Source organism: Mustela nigripes, chromosome 2, assembly GCF_022355385.1.
Source record: "Mustela nigripes isolate SB6536 chromosome 2, MUSNIG.SB6536, whole genome shotgun sequence".
Lineage (NCBI taxonomy): Eukaryota > Metazoa > Chordata > Mammalia > Carnivora > Mustelidae > Mustela > Mustela nigripes.
Window position 1 is genome coordinate 96,031,010 of NC_081558.1, and position 12,714 is coordinate 96,043,723.

The following is a 12,714-nucleotide window of genomic DNA, read 5'->3' on the forward strand; positions in this document are numbered from 1 at the left end:
TTTAAAGATTTTATTTATTTATTTGACAGAGAGATCACAAGGAGGCAGAGAGGCAGGCAGAGAGAGAGGGAGGAAGCAGGCTCCCCGCTGAGCAGAGAGTCCGAAGTAGGGCTCAATCCCAGGACCCTGGGACCATGACCTGAGCTGAAGGCAGAGGCTTTAACCCACTGAGCCACCCAAGTGCCCCTAAATAAAAAATCTTAAAAAAAAAAAAATCAAATCTAAGTTTCTAGACTATGTTACTGTAGTTGGGGCTACAGAATTCCCATTTTGCTGGTGGTTTTTTTGTTTGTTTAGATTATAATTCTCTGGTAAAATGATCTGTATTTTTATATATCTTTTTCTTGAACATAATAGTTTATCTTAATGTTCCTGTCTAATCACCAGTGGGCCTGTATATTGACACTCTTTTTTTCTTGGGTTTCATAATTTGGTCTTATTTCCTGGTATGTCTGGTAGATTTTTTGTTGAATTCTGGACATTGTATTTAAACAGTTTTTGAGACTTCAGATGAGGTTTTTCTTTCTCCAGAGAGACATAGTCTTTTCTTCCTCTTGTTTTGTTTTGAAACTTTAGTGGGAAAAATATATATGTATCTATATCAAGCTCAAGGAAATGTGTTTGATGTATCATTGGGTCAAGTGTTGTGTCTGCATATGATAGAGTCAGCAAACAGGATGAACATAAGCAAAGATACACGTGGTCACAGAATGAAAAACCAGGGCCTGCCATGGTTAAGTTTCAGTTTCTCTGTCAATCAGCAGCATCTGAGGGATACCCACAGGACACTGCAGAGTTCCCTCCAATACACCTACATCCTGTAGTCTGTGGTGGTTCTTCCTCCGAAATTTCTCATCACTCTCACACCTATGGATTGACTACTTGGGTGCCTTCAGTGCCTCCCACTGCACCATGGGTATCCCATGTACCATAACATTGGTGTTGAATCCCACAGGGTTGATGCAGAGGCCTGGATTTATGGGGGGGACTTGTGGCAACTTGCTCTCTCCAGGCCAGACCTGGAAAGGGAATAAGTCTTCTTCTTGCAAGCAAATGGGATATGGCAAAATCACCTTGATTCAGTAGAGGCTCTTCTGTTTCTGGTTTGCCCTTACTCCTAAGAAATAGCTCTTCTGGGGGTCTCAAGTGAACCTCTGAGTGTTTACCACAGGTCTTACGCATGGCAAGCATCAAACTCCAATTTTTGGCTCTCTAGCAGTGTGAGGCTAAACATGCCATCCTTAGATTTTTACTGTCTTGGCAGCTTCTTCCACTTGGCTTCTTGGAGTCTTATCCAACAGATAGTTTGGAAATTGTAATATGATTCGAGTGAATGCAGTCTTAATGTCAGCTTCTCTTCTCTGTGGTTCCTTTTTCTTTAGGATCTTGGACCTCATGTCTTTGTTTCTTTGTAGTTTGAACTTCATTTCTTGCCTATCAAGACCAGTGAAACTGTGGTAAGCTCTAGACCACTGCTTTTTTTTTTCTGCCTCTATGCTACATGCCAGGAATTGATCATTGACTCAGGCAGAAAAGACTATGTTGAATGTAGTGCTTACCACAAAGCATTTCCTCTTTGCAGAGATTTTTTTTAGATTATAATTAAAGATTATAATTATAATAACTATAATTATAATTAAATTGTGATTAGATTATAATTTAGATTATCCTTCTCTGGTAAAATTACATATATATTTTAGAGTATGTAAAATAAATTTTAATAGAATTTTTAAATACACTTTTTAATAAATTTTTAAAATAAATTCTTTAAAAAAATTTTTTAGAACAGTTTTAGGTTCATAGCAATATGGAACAGAAGATACAGCAGTTTCCCATGTGCTTCCTGCCTCCACACATACACATCTTCCCTCACCACAGTGGTACATTTGTTACAATTGATGAACCTACATTGATACATCATTATTACCCCAAATCCATAGTTTACCTTAGGGCTCACTCTTGGTGTTGTGCATCCTATGCATCTGAATAAATATATAGAGACACATTTAATGTATTCAGCCTTATGGTGTCATACAGAGTAGTCTTACTGCCTTAAAAATCCTCCATGCACTACCTATTCATCCCAGCCTCCTCTTTAAAGCCTGGTAATCACTAATCTTTTTACTACCACTAGTTTTGCCTTTTCCAGAAGGTCATACAGTAAGAAACGTATAGTATGTAGACTTTTCAGATTGCCTCCTTCCATTTAGTTATATGTATGTATATATTTACTTATTAACATATAACATATAATGTGTTATTATCAGAGGTGCAGGTCTGTGAATCATCAGTCTTACACAATTCACAGCACTCACCATAGCACATACCCTCCCCAATATCCATAACCCAGTCACCCTATTCCTCCTCCTGCCACCTCCAGCAACCCTCAGTTTGTTTCCTGAGATTAAGAGTCTCTTAAGGTTTGTTTCCCTCTCTGGTCCCATCTTGTTTCATTTTTTCCCTCCCAACACATGAGATCCCCACCCTGCCTCTCAAATTCCTCGTATCAGAGAGATATAATTTTCTTTCTCTGACTGACTTATTTCACTCAGCATAGTACCCTCTAGTTCCATCTACATTGTTTCAAATGGCAAGATTTTGGGGGTTTTGATGGCTGCATAGTATTCCATTGTGTGTGTATACACACACACACACACAACATCTTTATCCATTCATCTGTTGATGGACATCCAGGTTCTTTCCATAGCTTGGCTATTGTGGACATCACTGCTATAAACATTTTAATGCACATGCCCCTTAGGATCACTACATTTGTATCTTTAGGGTAAATACCCAGTAGTACAATTTCCAGGTCATAGGGTAATTCTATTTTCAACTTTTTGAGGACCCTCCATGGTGTTTTCCAGATTGACTGCATCCTGGCCAACAGCAGTCATTTCTTGACTTGTTAATTTCAGCCATTCTGACTGGTGTGAGGTGGTATATCACTGTGGTTTTGATTTGATTTCCCTGATGCTGAGTGATGTTGAGCACTTTTTTCATGTGTCTGTTGATCATTTGGATGTCTTCTTTGCCGAAATGTCTGTTCATGTTTTTTTGCCAATTTTTAAAAAAGACTTTATTTATTTATTTGACAGACAGAGATCACAAGTAGGCAGAGAGGCAGGCAGAGAGAGAAGGGGAGGCAGGCTCCCCACCAAGCAGAGAGCCCAATGCGGGGCTGGATTCCAGGACCCTGGTTTCACAACCCGAGCCAAAGGCAGAGGCTTTAACTCACTGAGCCACCCAGGTGCCCCTGGAAGCTTTTTATCTCTCCTTCTATTTTCAGTGACATCCTAGCTGGATATAGTATTCTTGGCTGCATATTTTTCTCATTTAATTCTCTGAATATATCATGCCAGTCTTTCTGGCCTGCCTGGTCTCTGTGGACAGGTCTGTTGTATGTTACAGAGCTCTTGTCCTGAGCTGCTTTCAGGATTTTCTCTTTGTCACTGAGACTTGTAAGTTTTATTATTAGATGATGGGGTATGGACCTATTTTTACTGATTTTGAGGGGGGTTTTCTGTGCCTCCTGGATTTTGAAGCTTGTTCTCTTGCCAAATTAGAGGAAATTTCTGCTATAATTTGCTCCCATATCCCTTCCGTCCCTCTTTTTCCTCTAGGATCCCAATAATTCTAATATTGTTTCATCTTATGGTATCACTGATCTCTCAAATTCTCCCCTCATGGTCCAGTAGTCATCTCTCTTCTGCTCAGCTTCCTTATCTCCATCATTTTGTCTTCTGCAACACTAATACTCTCTTGTGCCTTGGTTATCCTAGCAGTAAGAACCTCCATTTTTGGCTGTACCTCATTAATAGCTTTTTTATTTCAACTTGTTTAGATTTTAGTTCTTTTATTTCTTCAGAAAGGGATTTTATTTCTCTAGAAAGGAATTCTTCAGTATCTTCCATGCTTTGCTCGAGCCCAGCTAGCACCTTGATAATCATTCTGAATTCAGTTCTGACATCTTACTAATGTTTGTATTGATTAAGTCCCTAGCCATCAGTACTGCCTCTTGTTCTTTTTTTTTTGTGTTGAGTTTTTCTACCTTGTCATTTTATCCAGATACAAGTAGATGAATGAGAGAACAAAATACTAAGAGGGTAGCAACGACCCCAGAAAAATATACACTAACCCTATTGGAAGAGACACAAAATTGAGGGGAGAAGAAAAGAGAAAAATATATATATATAGACTTGTAAAATATAAATATGTATATATTTATACACACACATACACACACACATATATATAAATAAATATATATATATATATATATACACACACATACATACATATATATTCTGGTGAATAGAACAGAGCCATACACGTGATTTTGGGTGTAGTTTGGTCTGTTGGAAGAAACTGCCTCCCAAAATTTTAAAGAAAGAAAAACTTACATATATACAAAAATAAGGGTAAACACGATGAAGGGATAGAATATGATTATAAAGATGAAAGTTAAAATAGATTCTAAAAAAGGAATTGATAAATTGGTTGAAAAAAGGAAAAAAAGAGGAAAAAATGTGATCAGGCTGGAGACTAGAATAAAGCCATGTGATAGATTTAGGGTATATTTTGATTTGTTAGAGGAAACTGTATCCCAAAAATTTAAAGAAAGAAAAACCTATCTATATACAGAAGATAAGTTTAAATACAATGAAAGGATAGACTATGACTATAACAATGAAAATTTAAAATTTTTTTTAAAAGGTATTGATAACATTGTTTAAAAATGTTAAAATAGAAAAGAGGAAAATTTCTAAAAATAGAATAAGAAAAAAATTAAATTAAAAATAATTAACTTTGAAAGGTTAAAGGATCATGGGAACAAAGCCATGAATTCTATGTGCTAGATTCTCCTATCTCTGGAGTTCAGCATTTCTCATTGATAGGTGAACCTGGTCTTAGCTGGATGGTTTTGCTGATTTTCTGGGGGAAGGACCTGTTATAGTGATTCTCAAATGTCTTTGCCTAAGGCAGAACTGCACCACCCTTGCCGGGATCAGGCTAAGTAATCTGCTCGGGTTTGCTCTCAGAGCTTTTGTTCCCTGAACTCTTTCTGTAGAGCTATGGAGGAGGAGAATGAAAATGGTGGCCTCCCAGTCTCCAGCCCATAGGAGCCAAGAGCTGGGGACACCACTTCTCAGTTCACCTTCAGAGAAAAGCAGTCAATTCCCCCCCTCACTGGTCTCCGGCCACACTGTGTGTTCACCCGGCCTAGACTTCTGTCTCTGGCATGTGGCCACATTTGGAGTCTCCAAACCCAGCAGATCCCTGCTGTGCACTCCCACCCTGCTCCACCCAGAGGAGGAAGGTGAGTCTCCCCAGGTCTGCTACTTGTGGGGTCCTTGTTTGAAGAGCGGTGCCCTGACTGCCTCAAATCACAGTTTAAGGGAACACTGAGCTGAGAGCCCCTTTTCAGCTCCATCTCTGCATCTGGCTTCCCTGCTCTGATACTTGAGAGATCTGCCACACTCAGACACCCCTAGGTCTCTCTGAGACCCCACGTGTCCTGAGACCACACTGTCCCTCCCACTTAGCCTCTACTTAGCCTCTGGAGTGATGTCCCTCAGTGGAGCAGACTTCTAAAAGTTCTGATTTTGTGCTCTGCTGCTCTCTTACTTGTCAGGATCTGGCCCCTCCCCCCACTGTCTATCTTCTCATTGCCTCGGATTCACTTCTCTACATGTCCTACATTCCAGAAAGTGGTCACTTTTCTGTTCCTATAATTTCTGCTCTTCTTTTCTTCAATCTCCTGTTGAGTTTGTAGGTGTTCACAATGTTTTGGTAACTATCTAGTGGAACTCCTGGGACCCAATGATAGTTAGGTCTCCTACTCCTCTGCCATCTTGGCTCCTCCCCCAAAATAATCTATATTTTTACATATTTTCTTTTTCTCAGAGATTACCTGATATTTTTGGATTATGAGCCATCTCTTCCAGTTTTTCTTAGCCATAGAGTTAGTCTGATACAAACTACTCCATTTTATCTGGGAGTGTAAGTCTGGATTTAAATTTAATATATTTCTTAAATGTGTATAATCATAAGCTAAATCAAGATTCTTATATTAATAAGTTTCTACAAACAAAATCCAAGACAAATAAATTTAAATCAGTTTAACAAGTTTGGTTAATAAATTTAATCAACTTAAAATCATTACAATTATTATTAATTTAATATGACAAATGATAGATAATGATGTGTGACTACCTTCTAATATGTCAGGTTTTTATTGTGCTTTGTGATAATTCAGTTCTCCTATCTCTTTGCTCTATTCCAGCAACTAAGTAACTTAAACTCCAATTTATACCACGTGTTGTGACATTATTTGGCCTTCACTTTGCATAAACATTACATTTTTGCATAGATTCAAATATGTTCCTCTCTTTCTGGCTCTGAGCATTTACAATAGTGTTTTTTGGCACCAATAATTATAGAAATGAACACAAAAATGGGTTTTGAAATGACATGGTAGTTCTTGCATTTGGGTGGTCATCTTGATATTTCAAGATGTACTTGTGTTAATGTTGTTAGATGATTATTGAAATGGATACAAATTTTTTAAATTATCCTTATTGAGACTTTGAAGAGTTTATGAATATGACAATGAACTCCAGTTGTTTTCATGGGCTTCAAATCTCCTACCCTGTGCTCAGACTTTCAAACCCACAGGTGAAAAATGCATCAGGCCCCAAAACCACTCCTTGGGATCCCAGGATCCCTTGCAAGATGCCTACACTCAAGAAAACCTTCCCCATCCCCACTCTTTGGCCAGCACCAGTTGCCCTTCCTCATTAATAAGGAGCAGGTGGCTAAGGCACTGAGTTTCTCTTCCTGAGAACCTGGGAGACAGCAATCCCCAGTGAGACAGGTGCAGGCTCTGTCTCAAGCTAGTGTTTGCCTTCTTTTAGCAGGTGTGTGTTTGTGTTAGGCACAGGTAGGTGTGTATTGATTGTGTGAGAGAGGGAGAGAAATAGAGTGTGATGGGCTGCAGTTTGTTCTTTAAAATTCATGTGTTGAAGCCCCAACCTCCGTATCTTAGGCTATGACAATTGGAGTCATATAAAGTCACCGGGCCTTTAAAAAGGTAATTAAATTAAAATGAGGTCATTAAGGTGGGCCCTAACACAATATGACTAGTTTAAGGGTTTATAAGAGTTTATGACCTTGTAATAAGAGTTTAGGACATAGACACACATGGGAGGAAGACTATGTAAAGACAAAGGGAGGGCACAGTCATCTACAAGGCAAGGGGGAGAAGCCTCAGAAGAAATATCCTGGCTGACACCTTGACCTTAGACTGGTAACCTCCAGAGCTGTAAAGAAAATAAATTTCTGCTGTCTAAGCCACTCAGTCAGTGTTATTTTGTTATGGGAGTCCGAACAATGAAGAGAAACATGAGAACAGGGCAAGGGAGAGGGAAATATAAAGAAAGAGGAGAGAGACATGGTCATGGTGGCCAATGGGCATGGCAACAGAGCTCAAGGCTGAGGGTACATCCCAGGCTTCCTGGTCCCCACTTATTAAGGATCTGTGCTTCCAGAGAAGACACGACACTTCCTACAGAGTCAGACTTGTATTCTGGGATCTGTTACACAACAGCAGCAAGAAGCAGTGGGCAACCTTGCTATACCTTGGTCCATGGTCCCCTTTCTGGGCCTGGCTGACCATGGGATTGAATAGACAGGAGGGAGAAACCACAAACCCATAACCAGGAGCAGGAAGGAGCAAGGAGACACCAAGAAGCTAGAGAAAACAGGCTTCACCCAGATCTGGGTGCCATTTTAAAAATCTTTTTATTTTTCTATTTTACCCATCCTCCCACCCAATTCCCCTTGGGCAATCAACAGTTTCTTTATATTTAAGAGGTGGTTTGTTTAGTTTTTTAGATTACACGTATAAGTGAACTCATGCTATTTGTCTTTATCTTAACATAATACCCTCTTGGTCTATCCATGTTGCTGCAAATGCAAGACCTCATCCTTTTTTGTGGCTGAGTAATCTTCCACTTCCATATCATATCAGTTTATCCATTCATCTCTCAATGGAAACTTGGGTTGCTTCTATAATTTGGCTATTTTGATAATGCTGCATAGATGTCTGGGTGGCTTAGTCAGTTAAGCATTGGACCCTTCATTTTGGCTCAGGTCATGATCTCAGGCTCCTGAGATTGAGTCCCACTTCAGGATCTGTGTTCAGCCTGCAGTCCACTTGAGGCTCTGTCCCTCTGCTCTCCCCACCCCCACTCATGCTCACTCTCTCTTTCTCAAAAAAATCACAACACACATGGACATGTAAGCAGATTTCCCATAGGGTGGGTATCATTGGAGGGTACTGGGGAAAATATAGGACTTAAGAGTCCAAGATCCTTGAATTTAAATTCCAGGTCTGTGACAGACTTATGTAAACCTAGGGTGAGGTGCTTAACCTCTGAACTGGTGTTTTTGATTTTGTAAAATAGAGGTCCTGACCTGTTTCATATGTTACTAGAGAATTAAATTAGGTGCTTGCTTCGGCAGTACATATACTAAAATTGGAGAATTAAATTAGGAAAATGTGTGGGAAGGGGCTTAGCTTTGTGTCTAGCACATAGTAGGGACCTAGCAGATGTTACTTTTCTAGTATGAGCAGGAGCAAAACCTTTCTTTCCACTATCAAAGTGCGGAGTCCATACTGTTAAGCTGCCATTGTGTCCCACAGGGACGTATTGATTATTTTGAATCGAAGCTATTTGGGAACAGTTGATGCAAGGGTACTCACACCCTCCTCTGTCCTGGGAGCAGGAAACCAATCTCCCATATGAAAAATACCCTCCCTGTACTGAGAAGGGAAAAGATATCCTTATCATCAGAGAGAGACTTTAAAGCCAAGAAAGCTATAGAAACAAACCTTGTTACTGTCTTACAGGTCTTGTACCTTAGTCTAAATTCCCTTAGAATTCCTTACTAAAGTTCCCAAATATCTACTTTTCTTATCCTGTAAATTCCTCACAAAATAATTTCTTTGTCTACAAAGTATGAAAGCTGCCTACCTTGGTCGTTTCTTTGGGCCTCAATTTCATTATTGAGCCTCTGTGCTCGTGTCATAAAACTTTGGTGCCTTCTGCCTCTTGTTAACCTGTCCCATGTAAATTTAATTTTAATCCCAGCTGGAAGACCTTAAAGGGTAGAAGAAGAATTCTCCCTGTCTTGCACTACCTTAAAGTGTAAATAAAAGACGTGCAAATGTGTGGAATGTCAGGGTAGAATACCAGCAGAGTGAGAGGAAGCCGAGGCCCGTGGGCTTGGGAAGCTGGTGAGGACTGAGGAGGAAAGAGGAGCCTGCAGATGGCAGGGAGGTGGATTTCATCATCAGACTAGCCAGAGAGGTTATGAAAGGAGACCCTTTTATTATCCTGCAGAAAGGCCACAGGGTGGGTATTCCTGGAACTGAGTAGAGTGAGCTGAGGTGACCCAGGTGTCAGCACCTGGGCAGTGGACAGGCAAAGGGTTGGTTGAGAAGGGAGTTGGATTCCAGCTGGAAAGGGTCTGGCAGAGACAGGGGCACCATGTGGGGGAGTGGGTGGCGCTCTTAGCATGGTTTCTGAGACCTGACCACCAAGCGAAATTCTCCAGCCAAGGGAGACAAAGGATCTCGAAGAAAGCCTGGGACAGAGACTGCCTTAATTACTGTTTCTCAGCAGAGAACAGTGCCTCTAAAAATTAGCCTAAGGGAAAACCCTATGTGGGCAAAACCACCCAAGACTTGGCTGTCACAATGTTTTCTGTGTAAGAAGAAGGGAATAGTATGGTATGAGACACTCTGGTGTACATTTATCTTCTTCAAATACCTTCTTTTGGGTTAGAGACCGAAAGAGAGAACACCGCCTGAACAAGGCCACAGGTGGTTGAATCTCAGGTGGGAAAAACTCCAGGTTGTCAGTGTGAGGCTCTCAACTCTGTGCCTCCAAGGGTGGGCGTGCCTTCTGGTGTATGCCTGTCGTAGGGTGTTCCCAACCCACTGTCCATACTGGAAGGAGAGCTGGCATTGTGATCTGCTGGAACCGCTTCTAGTATGTGCTTGCAGAGGTGGTGAGTGAAGGCTAAAACGGAGTGAGTGTTTTTAATTTTATTATTTGTGTGTCTGCCCCCATATCTAGCCTAGGGCTGCCACTCGCTCAGTGTTCCATACTTGCTTGCTGAAGAAAGAAGAGGATGGGGTGGGCAGGGCAGGGGCGGACAAGGAGCTGTCCCCAAAATAGTGCTGACTGTGGACCACGTTTTCCCTCGGGAGTTTTCCAGATACTGACTCATTTAATTCTCCCATTATTCTTCTGAGGTAGGATGATGATTATCATCCTCACTTAAAAAATGAGAAAACAAGTCCAGGAAAGGTGAGGAATCTGTCTAAAGTCTAGGATTGCCAGTGAAATAGAGAACGTCCAGTAAGTTGGAATTTCACACAAACATGAGCAATTCTCATAGTAAGTTAAGTCCTAAATATTGCATGAGAATATTTATACTAAAAAGTGTTTATCTAAAATTCCAATTTAACTGGGTGTACGGTATTTTTATTTGCTGAATCTGGTAACCATATTGAAGTACCACCGTCAGTAAGTGGCAGAGCAAGGATGAAAATCATCTTTACTTGTAGCAATCATACTATGAATTTTAAACACGCCAAGTGTTTTTTGGGAAACATAGCTTTGACGGCTTAACTTTTTCCCTGTTTTGTGGTCTGTTGAGGTTTTCTATTCTTTGAGTTGGTTTTGGTAATTTATGTTTTCTTGGAAAATCCTGCATTACATTTAGATTTTCAAAGTAGTTGTCAAAGGGTGTTGTCTTATTTTTAAAATCTTCTTAGTGTTTGTAATTTTATCCCTTTTTGTTATTCTTGAGGCATTTACTGTCATTCCTCTTGTCAAAGGCATAGCTTTCCATTGTTTTAAACTTTTTCTCAAGAACAAACTTTATTTTTTATGATTATGATTTTGTTGTTCTATAACAATAACTTTTTCACAACTTTTCAATAACTTCTGTTTTTTTTTAATTACTTCTATATCATTTAATATTATTCTATACCCTTTCTATTTTTTTGGATTAGAGATTTAGTTCATTATTTGAAATCTTTCTTGTTTTGTAACACCTAATGTGAAGGTTACACATTTTTACTAGCTATCACTATTTTGTTGGTTCCCATAAGGTATTAATATGTAATCATCTTACTTCTTCTAATTAGAATTCTAGTTTGGATTTTTTTAATTCACAGATGATTTAGAAAAGAGGTTTCAAAATTTTCAAGTGAATTTTTTATGTGTTTACTTTTGTGTGTGTGTGTGTTTACTTTTTACAGACTAAATTTTTCTTGGCATTTCCTAGTTTCACTGTATGAGTTCTGTTTGAAAAAAATAGCTGATATTTTTCTTGTGCCCTAATGTATAATCGAAGTTTTAAGGGTGTTTGAAAAGAATGTACATTTTCTACTTGAGAATGAAATTTGGTGTGTGGATATGTGTATTGAGACAAGTTTGTTAATTATTATTCAAGCTCTCTCTAATTTTATTTCATATTTATCTATTAGAGTCTATAAGTTCTGAGAGAAGTATATTAAGATTCCTTAATATGATTGCAAATTTGCCTGTTTGCATTTCTAGAAGTTATTGCTTTATATATTTTTTATTTTTATTTTTTTAATTTTTATATATTTATTTGACAGACAGAGATCACAAGTAGGCAGAGAGGCAGGCAGAGAGAGTGCAGGAAGCAGACTAGCTGCTGAGCAGAGAGTCCAATGCGGGGCTCTATCTCAGGACCCTGAGATCATGACCTGGGCCGAAGGCAGAGGCTTAATCCACTGAGCCACCCAGGTGCCCCACTTTATATATTTTAAAGTAATATTACAGGTCTATTAAAGATTTTTGGCTTTTCAAATATTTTTTGTGGATTTTACCTTTTATCATTACAGAATATATTGTTTTACAGTATTTTTAGTTTCAAAATCTACTTTATATGATGTAAACAAATACTGCCTTCCCAGTTTTCTATTTGTTTGCACTTATCATCCCTCTTTAGCCTTTCTTCATAGTTCTTAGATATATACATAGACATTAAATTGGAGTTTGCTTTTCCACCCAATCTTGGGGTCTTTGGTGTTTTTTAAAAAGAGCTTTATTAAAGTATAATTGATGCAAAGTAAACTGTACATAGTTAACGTGCACAATTATACACTCATGAAATAATCACAACAATGATGGTTTTTAATGACTATTTTTTATCATTATTTTTAGTAGGGATAATTAAATACAGTGGTTATAATCGAAATAAAGAACATATTTGTCCTTTCTTTAATCTTAACTTTGTGCTTTTAGTATTATTGTGCATTCTTGGTTCCCATTTTCTTCCTTAACCGATTTTTACTGCATCGATAGACTTTTATGTTTGTTATGTTTTGGCCTCTTGTGATTTGGAAGCTTTTCTAGATGTTTCTACTTTAGTGGGAATGTATATTTTAAAGAGTATATTCAAGCCCTGTATTTCTCTATCAATATATTCAATGTCCCAATTTTCCAAGAGGAGACTTTTTGGTATAGTTTTTATCCAATTCAGCTCCACTCACAAACTCCACACAAAAATGAAGCTGTTAGGTTACTTCTTCATTCCTTCTGTCCCTCTCCCACCAACTCCTGAGTTTTGTTAGAATCCTTCAGAGTTCTGATTCCTCTTTTATTT